Source organism: Giraffa tippelskirchi, chromosome 9 (genome assembly GCF_054371585.1).
Source record: "Giraffa tippelskirchi isolate mGirTip1 chromosome 9, T2T-mGirTip1v1.2.pri, whole genome shotgun sequence".
In the NCBI taxonomy this organism is placed as follows: Eukaryota; Metazoa; Chordata; class Mammalia; order Artiodactyla; family Giraffidae; genus Giraffa; species Giraffa tippelskirchi.
This window is the reverse complement of record NC_137283.1, coordinates 28,587,766-28,606,678: the sequence shown is the minus strand read 5'-3', so window position 1 is coordinate 28,606,678 and position 18,913 is coordinate 28,587,766. Positions and strand designations below refer to the sequence as shown.

The 18,913-nt window shown below is 40.3% G+C and overlaps 1 long non-coding RNA gene across 1 annotated transcript in view; it reads right to left on the bottom strand.

Annotated features, from left to right (window-relative positions):
- Positions 1–9,049: 9,049 nt before the first annotated feature.
- The window catches only part of LOC145520889 (uncharacterized), a 508,290-nt gene continuing 498,426 nt past the window's right edge, over positions 9,050–18,913 (bottom strand). The window contains exon 5 of the long non-coding RNA XR_014064877.1: positions 9,050–11,743. This is a non-coding gene — a long non-coding RNA (uncharacterized LOC145520889). The remainder of the gene's footprint in view (positions 11,744–18,913) is intronic.

The window sequence follows — 18,913 nt, the reverse complement described above, 5'->3', positions numbered from 1 at the left end:
CACTGGAAAATGAAATGGCAACCCATTCCAGTGTTCTTGCCTGGAGAATCCCAGGGACGGGGGAGCCTGGTGGGCTGCCGTCTATGGGGTCGCACAGAGTCAGACAAGACTGAAGCGACTTAGCAGCAGCAGCAGCAGCCAGTCATAAAAACAGGCTATGTCTCCATAATAAAGTCAATTTTCAAAAGTAGAAGGCTTCACACACTGCTGTTTGGAAAACAATCCTCATAAAGATGTTTTGAAACAAAGTTGGAAACACTTAAAATTAGGGTTGGTTTGGTTTCCTGTTGATTCTTTTGATCCCGATGTTTCTTCTAACTGTTTTAATGCTTAGAGGAGAAATGAAGGCCTCTGATATGACAGATCTTTGCATTCATGGCCAAGTTAAAAAATCTGAAAGTTGGTTGCATTTTATAAAGGGAAAGATGGAAAGCTGAGTTTAACTAGTTCGTAAAAATCAGCTAGGGAAGCCATTGTTGAAATAGACATTGAAGAGTAGTTTGACTATTCTATTCTCATTATTACTGTTAATTTTGCCCCATGATCAATGCAGCCTTGGCATAACCTTAGAAAGAAAACCAAACTTTGTGTAGTTCAGAATCTAGATTCCTGTTTTCTAGCAGACCATCAAGGGAACAGGTGAACTGAAGGGACAATACAGGAAAGTCCATAGACCTCAGGATTGTAAATCAGACTGAGCTGGATTGGAATTCTCAGTGACCAGTGGGCAAGCTGCTTAAAAACCTCTTTAAACCTCTGTTTTCTCACTTGTAAAATGAATAAAAATACCAATCTCATGGTAAACAACCTCCATTGGGTTTAAAGAGTGTAATACCTATACCATGGTTAGCACAGTCTTTAGGACATACTAGGAGCCCTGTTAAGCATAGCCTCCTATTAAGTCTTATCCTTTGGTGTTTTCTGACAACTTCAGCCAACATAGTTTTTTCTGTCTTGCCCACCAGATTAGATTAAATCCTAAATCCAACAACTGGTGTTCTTGTAAGAGAAAGAAGAGGGATACCTGGACACAAAGATACACAAAGAGAAGGCCAAGTGAAGATGGAGGCAGAGACTGGAGTAATGCATGTACAAGGCAAGAAATACCCGGGATTACCAACAACCACCAGAACCTGGAAAAGTCAACAAAAGGTTGTTCCCTAGAGCCTTCAGAAGAAGCACACTATTATTGATATCTTGATTTTGGACTTTTAGCCTCCAAAACTGTGAGAGAATAAGTTTCTATTCCAGGTGAGGGAGGCTGGAGGGGTGCAACTGTTTGTGACCCCATGGACTGTAGCCCCCAAGGCTCCTCTGTCCATAGAATTTTTCAGGCAAGAATACTGGAGTAGAGTGCCATTTCCTACTGTAGGAGATCTTCCCAACCCAGGGGTCAAACCTGCTCCTTCTTCATTGGCAGGCAGACTCTTTACCACTGAGCCACCTGGGGGGGTGCACACCAGCTCTCAAATGCCTCTATCTGGAAAAAAAAAAAAAAAGCCTCTGTCTGAAATTGGCATATATCATTTCTGCTCATGTTCTAATGGCCAAAAAAAAAGACTTAGTGTGTCTTTAAGGGACAGACAATGAACATGAGTCTGTAATACCCTCTGTTTTCTGAGAAGAACCAGAAACTGGTGAGCAGCACCATATTTTACAGGAAAGGGATCATTTGTGGTTTGTTCTCTTTAATGAGCATGTAATAGGGAAAAACTTTTGCATTCTATTACAAGTTAACCAATAAAGGGATGTCATCTATAAGTTTAAACTATATATAAAGGGCTTCCCTGGTGGCTCAGATGGTAGAGAGTCTGCCTGCAATGTAGGAAACCTAGGTTCGACCCCTGGGTTGGGTAGATCCCCTGGAGAAGGAAATGGCAACCCACTCCAGTATTCTTACTTGGAGAATCCCATGGACTGAGGAGCCTGGAGGGCTACAGTTCACGGGGTCACAAAGAGTCAAATACGACTGAGGGACTAATACACACACATACATACATGATGGTCCATCTCTGGGAACCTTGCTTCGCAGGTAATGAGTATCAGCTGAAATACCTTTCTTTAGCTCACAGGAAACATCTGACCAGGCCCACCCATGAATGACTGCAGGGAGAAATTAACTTATCTCCTCTGGAGGCTGATCGGAATCAGGAAATGTTTGAAATTACTTCCTCCCCTTTTAGTATAAAAGAAGCCTAAATTCTAACTCAGGCAAGAGGGTTCTTTGGGACAAAGTCCACCATCTTTTCTGTTTGCTGACTTTCCAAATAAAGTCACTATTCCTTACCCCAACATCTGGTCTCTCAATTTACTGGCCTGTCATGCACCAAGCAGTATGAGCTTGGGCTTGGTAATAAACATAATGAACTTTAAATGATATTAATAATTATTTTAAATGATAATGTATTATATCCTTTGTGTTTTTTCAAGTTCAATATCCCTATGCTATAATATCCCTAAAACACTCTGGAAAAAAGTAAATGTATAAGCTGATATTTTCTTTTAGGTGGATGAAAAACTGCAATTCATTCATTCAATAGACATCTACTAAGTACTTACTAAATGTAAATATTGTGCAAGGCACTGGAGGTACAGTGGTGAGCAAAACATGTGACTCCAGCCCCCTGGGAATGTACAGTCCAGTGGGAAGAGGACATGAATCGGATAACTATACAATTATATAATTACAGGAAATAGATGGGAGTGCACTGGGAGAGAGCATATGGGGAGACCTGGAGGTTTTCTTAAAGTAATGGTGTCAAAGCTGAGATCTGAAGCTTGAACAGGATTTAACTGAGATTAATGAGGGCAGCAGGAGGTTTGGGGTGGGAGAATGACTGGGCATTCCAGGCAAAAGAATTGCTTATGCTGGAAACTGGAAAGAGTATCCACATTCAAGGAGTTGAAGAGAAGCCAGTGTGGCCCAAAGAACAAGCCTAACAGGAAATCTAGTATAAACGTGAAGCCAGAGAGGGAGTAGGGACCCAATACAGAGCCTTATGTGGGGAACACTGAGGATCTTACTCTCCATATAAGGAAGGGAAGGGAATAAGGCCAGGGAAGAGGGAAAACATAAGGGTGACCAGGCACAACAAGTAGCTTTTGAAAAGAAGATGCTTGTCTAGTACCAATCTCCTTGTGGTCCTCACCCTGAAACTCTTTTATTGATGACAACTCTGTCCTTCTGAGGATGACCTTGGTGCATACTTGAGCTTCTCTTTCTCCCACACACCATGTCCAATCCATCTGGAATCTGACCACTTTGCCCTCTGTCACAGCCACCCTTCTTGTTTGCAGCCATCATCATCTCCAGCCTGGATGACTGGCATTGTCTTCTGACTAGCCTCCTGGTCTCACTCTTGCCCTCTACATCCCATCATCCCCCTAGCTGCCTCAACTCTTCTTTTAAGAAAGAACTTTTGCTCAAAACCCTGCAGTGGTTTCTGGTCCCCTTCACAGAGAGTTTAGATCTTTGCTTCATCTACTACAATGATACGATGACTGAGCGTCTTCCTGCCAGTTCTGCTCCAGCCACACTGGCCTTCTGGAGGTTCCAAGAACAATAGGTAAGTTCCCACACTGGAAACTTTGTCTGAAACTTCTCTTTGTCAGGGCTTCCCTTCCTCACAGTAGACAAGAACACAACTGACTCAGTCCTTCAAGTGTTTGCTCAATCCTCACTTCAAAGAGGCTTCTTCCAACCATCCTGATAAGCGCACAGCTGCCCTGGCACAGTAAAGCAGAGACCTCCCTTTGCTGACAAAGATCTGTCTAGTCAGAGCTATGGTTTTTCCAGGACTCATGTATGGATGTGAGAGTTGGACCATAAAGAAAGTTGAGGACTGAAGAACTGATGCTTTTGAACAGTGGTGTTGAAGAAAACTCTTGAGAGTCCCTTGGACTGCAAGGAGATCAAACCAAGTCAATCCTAAAGGAAATCAGTCCTGAATATTCATTGGAAAGACTGATGCTGAAGCTGAAGCTCCAATACTTTGGCCACCTGATGTGAATAACTGACTCATTGGAAAAGACCCTGATGTTGAGAAAGATGGAAGACAGGAGGAGAAGGGGACAACAGAGGATGAGAAGGTTGGATGGCATCACTGACTCAATGGACATGTGTTTGAGCAAGCTCTGGGAGTTGGTGATGGACAGGGAAGCCTGGTGTGCTGCGGTCCATGAGGTCGCAAAGAGTTGGACACAACTGAGCGACTAAACTGAACTGAACTGCCCCAGCACTCCAGATGCCCCTCACTCTACTCCTTTTCATATTTTGCTTTCTCCTCTAGCATTTAACACCTTCTAGAACTATATTATTTGCTTGTGTCTTTTATTTATTGTCTTGATCCACCCTCTTCACACATAGACCAGAACAGAAGCTCCACAAAATGGGATTCTTTAAAAAAACATCTTTTGTTCACCAGTTTAAGTCCGGTATCTGGAAGTGTGGCTGGTATGTAGAAGGCACTTGATAAACTTTTGGTAAACAAATTACTGAAAATATGGAGAAGAGATTGGATAGATGAATGAATGGATGGATGGATGGGTAGGTGGATGGAAGGCTAGACAAATGGGTGGATGAGCACAGTCCTGATGGGTGGGTACAGTAGTGGTCTAGGGGACTTCTACTACTGTTGTTGACAGGAAAGAGGGAGAGAAATGAACTGATTCATTCAAGCAGTGAAACAGGCAGAGCCTACTATTAATTGAGATAAAGAGTGGAAAAGGAAAGGCCAAGATTCATCACAAGGATTCATCATGTATAACTGATTAACACTGGGTATGCTGGGGTGCAGGAATTACTTGGATGTGGGGAAGAGCAGCCAGACTGACCTGGGATGCAGAGAAGAGGCTGGACTAGAGATAAAATTCTGGCCATATATATTCCCTTTAAATTATTTTTTATTTGTCAATTTCTATATAGTATAGACACTATGGTAAAAATTTAGATTAGGGCTTGGCAAACTGTGATCTACTACTTATTTTTATAAATAAAGTTTTATTAGAACACAGCTACACAACACACTTGTATGTTGCCTATGATTCTTTTACACTGAAAGAGAAGAGTGGAGCACTTTTGAGAGAAAGATTGTATGGCCCACAAAGCTAAAAACATTTATTATCTGGCCCTTTATAGATTTTGCTGATTCCTGCTTTAGGGAATAAGGAGGAGGGTGGAGTTTCTCTATTGCTCCTCAGGGCGAATTTATTTTTCTTTTTTCTTTCATTTTAGGGCAAATTCATCACCACCAAATTTTCTTGAGCTTATTATGGGCTGTACTTTTCATGCTTTCTCTGGTTTCTCAGTTTAATTCTCTGCTTCCTGAGTTTGTGAATTTGCCCCAGGTGCTAGCTTCTTGATAGACCACTGCCGTGTTCACCTTGCTAGATGTATTTTCATTTTAATTGCCCATTACATAGTAGGTGCTCAATAAATATTTGTCAGTAGAATTTGAGGCACAGGGCAATAAATGCATGCTTAATCTGCCGTCTTGAACTGGGAGTCTAAAACCTTTTCTCATATATATATACATATATGTATTTACACGAAGAACACTTTCATGACCCTTGTATATGAAGTTCTAGTTTTAAAAGTGATTCTAGCTTGCTTGATGACTTACTTTTTTGTGTATCATATTCTTAAGACTTCTAAGCATTACAGAATAATAGGTGAGCCTGGTAACTTAATAACTGGGTCCCATTTGTCTTTGTGTAAATGATTTTCATTGAGACTGATTCAAAAAAGTAAAATAGATGATATTCTGCTTGTTTTTTCATCCTTTATCCTTTATCACTGTACTATTATACAGTGGCTTTTCTTGTTAACAAACCCATAATATCAGTCTGAAATATCTTTTTAAAATAATAACTGTGTTTTCAATGTGACATATGAAAATGGAATTGCTTTTATAATTCTAAGTAAGACATCTATTTTAATCTATTTCAATGCTGATGATTTCTCTTTATTTTTAAAAATAAATCACCATACCTCAACTTGAAAGCCAATTGTCTATGGAGGCACTAAAATTATCTATTCTATTCAAGTGATAATGTACAATAAAACTTACCTGTTTTTAAACAGTTGAAATATTAATCTAGGAGAAAGAGTTTTCCCAAAACAATTAGTACAAAATACATTTGAAATAACATGAGGTGTCAGGATGAACATTGGGTTCTCAAAGATTTAAGTTTTATTCATTATAATGATGAAAGTCATTAATATTCATTTTTAGTATTGAAGAAGGGCCTTAAGGCTAAAGCTTATATATCATGTATTTCATTAATAGGGAAGGATTGTTATGCAAATCTGTAGCATATCTGGTACTTTCCAGAGAGAAAGAGCAAGTCTCATATAGCAGAGTTTTTTAAGATAGAAAACAAGGCTAGATAATTACTTCCCTATTATTCTAGATCAACGTTTATTCACTATCCTATGCTAAATTTTATTTAGCAATTTGTTTTTCTCCTCTAAATTTGAATCATATTTATTTTTCTATTGAGGGAAATGATGTGAAATAATAAGGCATCCAAGTAGAGGAATTTTGGCACAAACCAGTTAACAGTCTACATTCCTAAATGTAAAGCTAGCTTTCTTAAGCTTTGCATATGATTGGAGCTCAATAAATCTCAACACATCTTCTATTATAGCCCCAGTTACCCTATGAGGCAGCTTTACAATCCCTGTTTTACAGATAAGGAAAGTGAGACTCGGAGAGATTAACCATGTTACACAGAATTACCATCACTCCTAAGTAGTAGAGCTGAGTTTCAACCCAAGTTGTTTTATGCCCAAAACTTCAATGTTATTCTTCCCTATTATACGCTTTAATTAAATATTAGCATAATTAATTTAGGTACCAACAACCAGAAGAATCAGTCACTATGCTGTGAATTTTTCTCAAAGTCATCTTAAAACCTCTTCTCTCTCTCAATGGGAGATCAAGACTTAAAACACAAAGTGGCAGAAAACGGGTACAATTCTGGACTTTCTGTTCGAGGGTTCCCTAAAGAACAGATTCAGATCTTCTTTTTGTGTGAAGGAAAGAGGTAATCAGGGACTTCCCTGGTGGTCTAGTGGTTAAGACTCCACATTCCCAATGCAGGGGGCCTGAGTTCAATCCCTGTTCAGGGAACTAGATCCATCATGCAACAGCTAAGAGTTTTCATGCTGCAGCCAAAAGATCTTGCATGATGCAACGAAGATCAAAGACCTCACTTTCTGCAACTCAGACCTGGGGCAGCCAAATAAATACAAATAAATAATTTTTTTAAAAAAGGAAAGAGGCAGCCAACATTTCTGCTTTATAGGTTTATCTGTGAGAATTCTCAGGTAAGACTTGTACCTCTGATCTCACAAGTAGTCTGTCAAAGGCATCCTGCTTGCAATTTTAAGCAGAGGGTTCAGCAGAGTGAGCTTAAGGTTAGAGGCTAAGGGCTCTAACACAGCATTAACCCGTGAATGTTCTTTCTTAGAAAGATATTGAGTTTTATGATCAAATGATTTTGAAGACTTTGTAAGGACTCATTAAAAGCCCTGGGAAGTCCTGCAAGAAGACACCAGCCCAACTTGGTTCAAGAGAGCATTTACAAAATATTTAGGGTCGAGTACAACCATGAGTATTCATTGGAAGGACTGATGCTAAACCTGAAGTTCCTGAGCTAAACCTGAGCTAACCTGAAGCTCCAATATTTTGGCCCCTAATGTGAACAGCTGACTTATTGGAAAAGACCCTGATGCTGGGAAAGACTGAAGGCAATAGGAGAAGGGGACGGCAGAGGAGATGGTTAGATAGCATCGCAGACTCAATGGACATGAATTTGAGAAAACTCTGGGAGATTGTGGAGGACAGGGCAGCCTGGTGTGCTGCAGTTCATGGTGTCGCAGAGAGTTAGATATGACGTAGTGACTGAACAACAAGTTTTTGCACATATCAGATGTAAAATTTTAGACAAATTTAAACTCCTATCTTGAGCACAAGACAGCCTTAACAAAAAATCCACTAACTTTAGAGTAAGTGTTTTGAACATGTAGACCGTCTTAGATGAGCTCATTAATCAAATAAAAGGAATGTTCAGATACTCTAATTCATCTAACTTGCTTTATGGATGAGGAAATGGATGAAATAAAAAGATGTCATCTCATAGGAAGAGAGAGACTGAGCTGGGAGTAGGTCGTGCTTCTCCTGCCTCCTAATTCAGGTTGTTTTGGTGATGTTTTTTCTTTGTTTGTTTTATTAAACATACACCTGTTTGAGGTATGGGAACCCATCCACAAAACATTTATAAACACGTTTCCAAAAAACAGAAGACTATGTTACTATGTTATGTATATTCCTGCCATGTATGTTGAGTCATGGCAGTTGCTGGTTCTAGCATTCCTACAGTAAGAGAGATGATCAGGAAATTGTGCATCATGTTAAAACACCCTGGATCTCTATCTACTGGGGTCAATTGCTGTTCACACAGTTTGGTAGAGTTGGGGTTTGCTAAATATATGTAAAAGTATCATCAACATTTGGTTTATGAATTAGCAAAAAGGATAGCATAGGCTGGTGGGGAGGGGTGGTTGTTGAAAGACTACTTTTGGTGGGATAAACTCTCACTTGAAGAATCCTAAGAGGTAAACTGGTAACTCATTTGTTTACTTGTAAAATGTTTTGAGCTGATAGATGAAATTCACCATAATAAAAGTATTTCTGAGCCCTAGCCAATGATCCACAGACATGACACTTTATGATCTTATTACAGCAATCTTTCTCCCATTTTCTGTTGGGTTGCTGTTTAACAGACCCTCATTCTAACTGGTGGAGATACAGGAGCAGAAAGGGAGTCTGATCAGATGAGTTTTGGATGCTTCATCCGAGCATTGCAGAGGGGATGGGGCTTTAGAACCCCATCTCACCTGAGGGGCTAACAGTCCTCAAAGCTGATGAAAGCTTCCAAATCTAATCCTGGCACCTGGGGATTCCAGCTGTCACATTATTTTTAAATTAATCAATCACCAGTCTGATTTGTACACTGATCTTGAATACAGAGATTTGTACACTGATTTGGTGTTACATTATTTTTAATTTAATCAATCGCCAGTCTGATTTGTACACTGATCTCAGACACAGGAAATAGAGGAAAACAATAGAATGGGAAAGACTAGAGATCTCTTCAAGAAAATTACAGATACCAAGGGAATATTTCATTCAAAGATGGGCACAATAATGGACAGAAATGGTATGGGTATAACAGAAGCAGAAGATATTAAGAAGAGGTGGCAAGAATACACAGAAGAACTATACAAAAAAGATCTTTATGACCCAGATAATCACTATGGTGTGATCACTCACCTAGAGCCAGACATCCTGGAATGTGAAGACAAGGTGGCCTTAGGAAGCATTACTACAAACAAAGCTACCTGAGGTGACAGAATTCCAGTTGAGCTATTTCAAATCCTAAAAGATGATGCTGTTAAAGTGCTGCACTCAATATGCCAGCAAACTTGGAAAACTGATCAGTGGCCACAGGGCTGGAAAAGGTCAGTTTTCATTCCAGTCCCAAAGAAGGGCAATGCCAAAGAATGTTCAAACTACCGCACAATTGCAGTCATCTCATACCCTAGCAAAGTAACGCTCAAAATTCTCCAAGCCAGGCTTCAACAGTATGTGAACTGTGAACTTCCAAATGTTCAAGCTGGATTTAGAAAAGGCAGAGATCAAATTGCCAATATCCATTGGATCATCGAAAAAGCAAGAGTTCCAGAAAAACATCTACTTCTGCTCTATTGATTATGCCAAAGCCTTTGACTGTGTAGATAACAATAAACTGTGGGAAATTCTTAAAGAGATGGGAATACTAGAACACCTTACCTGTCTCCTGAGAAATCTGTATGCAGGTTAAGAAGAAACAGTTAAAACTGGACGTGGAACAACAGACTGGTTCCAAATTGGTAAAGGAGTATGTCAAGGCTGTATATTGTCACCCTGCTTATTAAACTTATATGCAGAGTACATTATGTGAAATGATGGGCTGAATGAAGCACAAGTTGGAATGAAGATTGCCGGGAGAAATGTCAATAACCTCAGATATGCAGATGACACTACCCTTATAGCAGAAGGTAAAGAGGAACTGAAGAGCCTCTTGATGAAAGTGAAAGAGGAGAGTGAAAAAGCTCGCTTAAAACTCAACATTTAAAAAACTAAGATCGTGGCATCTGGTCCCATGACTTCATGGCAACATGAAGATGGGGAAACAATGGAAACAGTGAGAGACTTTATTTTGGGGGGCTCCAAAATCACTGCAGATGGTGACTGCAGCCACGAAATTTAAAAAGATGCTTATTCCTTGGAAGAAAAGCTATGACAAACCTAGACAGCATATTAAAAGCAGAGACATTACTTTGCCAACAAAGGTCTGTCTAGTCAAAGCTATGGTTTTTCCAGTAGTCATGTATGGATGTGAGAGTTGGACTATAAAGAAATCTGAGCACCAGAGAATTGATGCTTTTGCACTGTGGTGTTGGATAAGACTCTTGAGAGTCCCTTGGACTGCAAGGAGATCAAACCAGTCCATCCTAAAGGAGATTAGTCCTGAATATTCTTTGGAAGGACTGATGCTGAAGCTGAAGCTCCAATACTTTGGTCACCTGATGCAAAGAACTGACTCATTGGAAAAGACCCTGATGCTGGGAAAGATTGAAGGCAGGAGGAGAAGGGGACGACAGAGGATGAGATGGTTGGACGGCACCACCGAATTGATGGACATGAGTTTGAGCAAGCTCCGGAGTTGGTGATAGACAGGGAAGCCTGCCGTGCTGCAGTCCATGGGGTCGCAAAGAGTCAGACAGGACTGAGTGACTGATGTGAACTGAACTCAGATACACTGTTGGTGTAAAACAGTAGATTTTAAACTTTTTTTTCTAGTGGAACAGCCAAGTTTTGATCAGAACCCTGCCATATAAAATTCTTCCTACTTTTACATGCAGAGAGGGCAGTGGCAGCTGTGACGGGAAAGAGGAGGCAACTGTCTTTGCCAGAGACCCTGCTGTTTGTCTGTAGGGAGAAGAGTGCAATGAGAATCAACCAACACTGCATATTGCTTCCAGATGGTTCTGTGGAGAGCCACAGTTTTACCATTACCATGTTCAAAGCCCTAAATTGATTTCTGAAATGAAGAGCTCATCTCATTAAGTCCACACTCCTCTGAAAAGTGTGGAAGATTCCCTGTGACTTCCTGGTCAGCAGTCTCACCTTGGAATTCTAACCAGGCAAGTTTCTTTCCTGAGGTTACACAAGTAGCAGCACCCACCAGCATCCCTGCTTCTGCATTTGCTCCAGCAGGGTTGTCCCTCACCTGGCTCACTGCTTATTCACTCTTCAAAGTCAAAGCTGTACATGGTCTCCTCTCCAAAGAACTGCTGCTGCTGCTGCTGCTAAGTTGCTGCAGTCGTGTCCAACTCTGTGCGACCCCACAGATGGCAGCCCACCAGGCTCCTCTGTCCCTGGGATTCTCCAGGCAAGAATACTGGAGTGGGTTGCCATTTCCTTCTCCACCAAAGGACCGCAGTCCACATTAAATTTTCTCTTCTAAAATCTGAAGGCACGTGGAGTGTAGACCCCAGTCACTTGAGAGACACATCTGCATATGAATCAGGGCTCCTTCACCTGCTCTTGGTTACTTCATGGATCTGAGTCTCAGCTTCTTCATCTGTAAAATGGGAATAATGATGTCTCCCGCCTCAGGGCTGCAATGAGAACTAAACAGAACAAGGAATACATGTGATCCACTGACTGCATCATTGCAAGAGCGCAATAGATGTCAGCTATGGGCATCCTTATACCTGCTTAAATGGCAGAAAATGACTGGTAGGTAGTAATAACAAGAATTGAAAGTATTAAGTGAGACTATGTAAAGTATTTAGCAGATTGCAAGGCATACATTACACACCTAATCTTGGTTTGTTAGCTGCTGCTGCTGCTGCTAAGTCGCTTCAGTCTTGTCTGACTCTGTGCGACCCCATAGACAGCAGCCCACCAGGCTCCTCTGTCCCTGGGATTTTCCAGGCAAGAACACTGGATTGGGTTGCCATTTCCTTCTCCTTGTCAGCTATTATATTACAAAGATGATAATGATGCTGCTATCATACAGTAAGAAAAAAAGGAAGTAACATATCTAAGTATCTGTGTGCCTAGCACAGGACAAGGCATATATAAGAATCTTTGGAAATGTCAGCTATTACCATTGCATATTCTTTTGTATTATTATCTACCTACTTCCTAAACGTGTGTTTTTAATTTTTCTGTGTTTTTCCAAAATCAAACCTCTAGTGAGTTTTTTTTAAACTTTGAATGTTTGCCCCAATTAAAATCGGTCATGATATATCAACTGACAAGCTCTTAAAGTTAAAGAGTCTGAAAAAGACAGCGACCCTGCAGTACACTTCATATTTTGAATGCTATTATTTACTTTTATTAAATATTATACACATTTATTAAAAGTTTGAGCAAATTTTGGGTTTAGTAATTTGCTGACAAAATTTTGGTGCTCTAACTGAAACGTACAGTTAAATATGGTTAAAATAGGATGTTTTATATTACATGACTTCTACCACAATAAAAAGACACTCGAAAAAACTGAAAAAAAAAATTGGGTGCTCTAGTCAACAGCTCCCTCTCCCCTACTGGGGCAGTGCAGACTGAACAGACACTGAATTAACTCAGAGATGTAGGCTGTGAAAGGCTGAAAGGCCTTCCAGTCTGATCTTTGAGGCCTGCTTATTAAAGTTTTTTAACATTGATTAGTGTTTAAAGACTGTTGCTCTGGAGTCAAACTTGATGCAGTCTAGTCCCAGCTCTGCCATTTATGTCCTGACTAGCCTTGGGAAACATACTGAAGTTCTCAGAGCTTCAGTTCTCTTATCAATAAAATGTAGCTAACAATAATAATACTTACAGTAGAGGGTTGTTATAAGAAATGAATGACAATATGCCTGATACACTGTAAGGACCCAATAAAACATTTGCTATTATTAAAGGAAAAGGATAATGTGCCAGTATCAATGTCCTAGTCTTGACAATGGACTCTGAATATGTAAGATGCTATTGTTGGGGGAAGTGGGTGAAGGGGACTCAGGAACTCTCTGTATTATTTTTGCAATGTCTTGTGACTCTGAAATTATTTCAAAATAAGGTGTTAAAAGAAGAAAGAAAGAAAAGGAACAGCCTCAAAGTATAATTCAGCAATACTGACCATCATCAGGAGGCCTGAGGGTACCCAGCCTGAGAATGTACTGGTCTGTCTCCAGTGACAGGCAGGTCTCCCTTGAACTTGGTGAATAGCACATTCAGTCACACAAGCCACTGTCCTTCCTCTCACTCTGGATCACTGGAGCTCTCTCCTTAAACAGGGGAGGAGAAGATGTGGGAGCCAGAGGGCCTGAGTGCTAAGTCCTTGGGCAGTGAGGATTTATATCCCGTACCAACAGATTGGTGTTCTAATTTCAGGACTCACACCATGGTTATCATAAGTGCCCCGCTCTTTCTTTTCAGATGCAGACAGGTCAGGCTCTGAGTCTGCAAGGTTCAGGGAGACTTTGCATAATCATCACTGAATCAAGGTGAGGCGTCCACTTATGACCTCTTTTGGGACACAGCCAGGAAGCCTTCCTCCCAAAGTGCATTCCCTCTCAGTTCTATAAATGGAGGGTTTTAGACTTTTCCAGTTTTGGTTTTAATCACTCCCCATATAGCACAGTGCAATTCCACAATGATGGAAGTATTCCATACCCATCTGGTCCAGGACAGTATGACTAGTCACACATGCTTACAGAGCACTTGAAATGTGACTGGTACAACTGAGGAACGAAATTTTCAATTTAACTTAAATTTACATAGCTACACATGGCTAGCAATTACTCTATGGTACAGCACTGACACAAATTTAAAATGTTCTACACTGCTGTAAAGAACTTTGAAACATAAGGCTGGAAAAGAATTCAAAAGATGGGGAAATGGCAATCCACTCCAGTATTCTTGCCTGGGAAATCCTACAGACAAAGGAGCCTGGTGGGCTATAGTCCATTGGGGTTGCAAAGAGTTGACATGACTCAGCGACTGAGCATGCACGCATAGACCAGTATCTCTACCCTTATCCTTTTTGAGCAAAATGTATTAGGCTGCGAGAGCCTGAACAGTAGGACAAAAACACTGAGCCCACAAATACCATGGATGACCCACTTCTACAGAAGATATGCCAGTCAGGAAAACATAGGAACTAGTTCTGACGAAAATGATAATAACAAATATTTAAATGAGCACTTACTAGATGCCAGAAATTGTGCCACGTGTTTAATATGCATTATCTTCTATAATTCTCCAAACATCCCCAGTTATTATTAGACCAACATCTAACATCCCTCAAGTACTTTCTATGTGTCTGGCATGATCATAAAGCCTTACTTGCTTTGTCTCATTTAATCCTCCCAACCTAGTGAACTAAGGACTAATATCAATCCATTTACAAGCCCTGTGGTTTTGTGCAAGTTTCTTAATCTCAGAAAAATGGACACATATAATCTAAAGATGAAAGTATAAAATACCTATGTACATTTAAAAATTCTATAAACACAAGTCCCTGTGGCCATCACCCAGCTTCATCATTTGAACACTGCATTGTGCTTCTGACGCCCTTGTGTGTCCCCCTCCAAATACACACTGATTTTTTTGTTAACCACTTCCTAGCTTGTGTTTTGTAGTTATGCCAGAAATGTACAGATCCTTAAACAAACATGAGTTATTCTTCCACTTCATTCCACAAGCATCTATGATCCCATAGTCTGTTCCAGGTTCTATAGAACTTGATTTCTGAATTCCTCAGGAAAACCTTTAAGCTGCAAGTACTAATGAAACAAACTGTGGAAAATTCTTAAAGAGATGGGAATACCAGACCACCTTACCTGCCTCCTGAGAATTTTGTATGCAGGTCAAGAAGCGACAGTTAGAACTTGACATGGAACAAGAGACTGGTTCCACATTGGGAAAGGAGTATGTCAAGGCTGTATATTGTCACCCTGCTTATTTAACTTATATGCAGAGTACACCATGCAAAATGCTGGGCTGGATGAAGCACAAGCTGGAGTCAAGATTGCTGGGAGAAATATCGATAACCTCATATATGCAGATGACACCACCCTTATGGCAGAAAGCGAGAGGAACTAAAGAGTCTCTTAATGAAAGTGAAAGAGAAGAATGAAAAAGTTGGCTTAAAACTCAACATTCAGCAAACAAAGATCATGGCATTTAGTCCCATCACTTCTCAGCAAATAGATGGGGAAACAATGGAAACAGTGACAGACTTTACTTTCTTGGGCTCCAAAATCACTGCAGATGGTGACTGCAGCCATAAAATTAAAAGACGTTTGCTCCCTGGAAGTAAAGCTATGACCAACCTAGACAGCATATTAAAAAGCAGAGACATTACTTTGCCAACAAAGGTCCATCTAGTCAAAGCTACGGTTTTTCCAGGAGTCATGTATGGATATGAGAGTTGGGCCATAAAGAAGGCTAAGCGCCGAAGAACTGATTTGAACTGCAGTGCTTGAGAAGACTCTTGAGAGTCCCTTGGACAGCAAGGAGATCAAACCAGTCAATCCTAAAGGAAATCAATCCTGAATATTCACTGGAAGGACTGATGCTGAAGCTGAAACTCCAATACTTTGGCCACCTGATACGAAGAACCCACTCATTACAAAAACCCTGATGCTGGAAAAGATTGAAGGCAGGAGGAGAAAAGAACGACAGAGGATGAGATGGTTGAATGGCATCACCAACTCAATGGACATGAGTTTGAACAAGCTCTGGGAGACGGTCAAGGCCAGGGAAGCCTGGCATGCTGCAGTCCACGGGGCCGCAAAGGGTTGGACATGACTGAACGACTAAACAGCAACAGCACAGCACTAATGAAACTGCATTCAAGCTAGCTCAAGCAAGGGGAAAGAATTTATGTACTCTAGAAATTTGAAGGACCAAGGGCAAGTCCTTCTCTCCAGTAATTTCACCAGAGATCCCAAGATTGGGTTGCAGTGGACCCTTTGAGGTTATATGTTCATCTCTGAACCCATCACTGTAGCCACAGCAACGGACTGTGTTGTTGGACAGGCTTGTGATATGGAGGTGTGATAATGATGATGATACACATGTGAGGGTAGTCCTACAAGACCACTTGAACTTAAGGTGAGAAACAGCTGGTTCTCTGAAGGAAGATAAAGGTGATGGTAACAAAGGAAGAGAGGGTGGATGTGCACAGGCAAAAGCAAGAGATGGGTGTCCCACTTCTAAGCCCAGTGGGTTACTTCATTTCTGAGCCAAGAGGATTACTCTGTACACATCTCAGCTACCAATGAGTGATACAATCTTCCCAAGACAGAAGATAACTGCAACATAACTGCTCCTAGGAGAAGCTTCTCAACCTCTTGGGAAACCAGAAGCTATCTTCAAAATTATTCCATTTCTAATGAAAAGCATCACCAAAATGTTTATCTTTCACTTTTCATTTTTACAGACTTTGACTCTAAAAATGTACTTTATATGTTTGAACTGGATAGTACGTCTCTAACTCCCTACTTGATGACTACATATATTCTCTCTATATCAGAATGAGGTAAATGAAAAAGAAATTAGTGGGTGCTATTTCAGATATGGATAGTACAGAGATCAACAGAAAAAGCTAGAAACAAACATAAAGCAACCCATGATTACTCATCATAAAGCTAACCACCAAACAATGAGACTTCATGGGGCTAAAATTATGAAATATTTATAGACCAGTTCATTTTGTTTGCCACTGCAAACTAGTTTTCATTTTTCACATTTCTCTCTTTGCTTCTCTTAGAAGCCATGGAAACAGCCTCCTCCTTTTTTTCTTCTATGCAAATGGATTCACCTCAGCATTTACTGACCTTTTCTTGGCATATTCTCTTTGACTGTGGCCATGTCAATTGTAAAATGAACACAGAGAACTAGATCATGAATGCTTTCAGAAGATAACGATGTCACACCTGACCTTGAATCAATAATGGCACAATCACCTTGTAGACTTTTAAAATACACAGATCAATGATAATTTTCTACCTTAAAATAATTATATTACTCAATGAGATTTTTGGAAAGGAGAAGAGTATGCTTCATTCTATAGATCTATTTTTCCAAAATTTGATTGCAAACCCCACTTTTGTAAACTGAATCACTGGTTAAGGGGGAGGGTAACTCAAAAAAGTTGTCAGTGAATCATGGATTATTTCTAATTTTAAAAGAAAAAAATACTTCTGAGCTACCTTATGTAAGATACCTTACGTGTCTTATTTCTTAACTTTCTCCTTTGTAGATGTGGAAACTCAGATATATAGTGAGAAAGAACTTATCTAATGTACACTTAGAGTGAGTTTCTTCTGTGATTTGTACATATACATGTACACACATACGTGAGTGTGTATGTGTGTATGTATGTGTGTGTGCTAAGTTGCTTCAGTCATGTTCAACTCTTTGAAACCCTACGGATTAGAGCCCTCCAGGTTCCTCTGTCCATGGAATTTTGTAGGCAAGAGAACTGGAGTGGGTTGCCATTTCCTCCTTCAGGGAATCTTCCCAACCCAGGGCTTTTTGAATGAAAAAGGTAACAGCTTAAAGCAGTGCTTTGCAACTGAGGGAAATTTTGTCCTCCAAGAGATATTCGACAATGTCTAGAGATACTTTTGTTGTCATAACTTGGGGGAGGTGTAATTGGCCTCCAGTTGGTGGAGGCTAGGGATGCTGGTAAACACCCTACAACACACAGGACAGCCCCCACAGCTAACAATGATCCAGCTCCAGATGTCAGTAATGCCAAGGTTGAGAAACCCTGGTTTAAATGAACCGAGTACTGCAGGTAACGACTCCCACAAAGATAACAAACCGTGTTCTTTGCCTTATTTTGCTGGCACTGTGTCCACGTGTCACAGGAATCTGAGAAGCCTTCTACCCCCTTTTGTATTTATCCTCTGTTTCTTCCTTCCTCTGAAATGAACTTCTCCTTTCTAAGGTCAACGCTCCACCAAGTCTTCAAAGTCACTTAGGACTAAATTCAGCTGCCCAGGATTGGCTCCGTACTATGTCTGAATTTCAGTTAATCTCTTATCTTAAATTTATATTATTCCCCTTAGGGCCATGTAGACATTTTCCTGCCACAATCCACTCTTGGCTTTGGAGCCGAGCTCCCCATAGTCAACCCCCAGCTCTGTCACATTAATGCTTTGTGATTCAGGGAAATTCACTCCTTTTTGGCTGCAGCCTTCCATTTATATATAGAATGTGGGGCATTTGAGGGCTGGGAGATGGTCTTTTTTTGACTATCATATTCCTAGTGACTAGAGAGTGCCTGAAATATGGTTGGTGTTCAATAATATTTGCTTGATTAAATAGATGAGGGAGGGTGGTTGTGAAGTTTGAAGTAAATTGTGAATGTAAAGAACATAGTGTCTGGCACAAAATAACCTCTCAATCAATATTAGCGAATATATATATATATATATATTATATATATTATATATATATTATATAAAATATATATATATATATATATTTACTTTTTACATCTGGAAACATAGTTTCTAGGCACAATGCAACATGTTAGAACCCATCCTCTTGATTAATAGGGCATCTCCACATTTTCTGACAGCAATAGTACATGTGGTAAACATTGCTGGCTGTCCAGTTAGTCCCTATTCCTCTTATTTTTATTCCTAATAGAAGCCACATTCTGGTCAAGTATTCACCACTGTACATGTCTCCTGACTTAGGGGAATGCAATCCAAGACGAGGCTCTAGGGGGTGAATCCAGAGTCAATCACAAGTCATCTGTCCCCATGCCCCATGCCCCCATACTCTAGGATTCT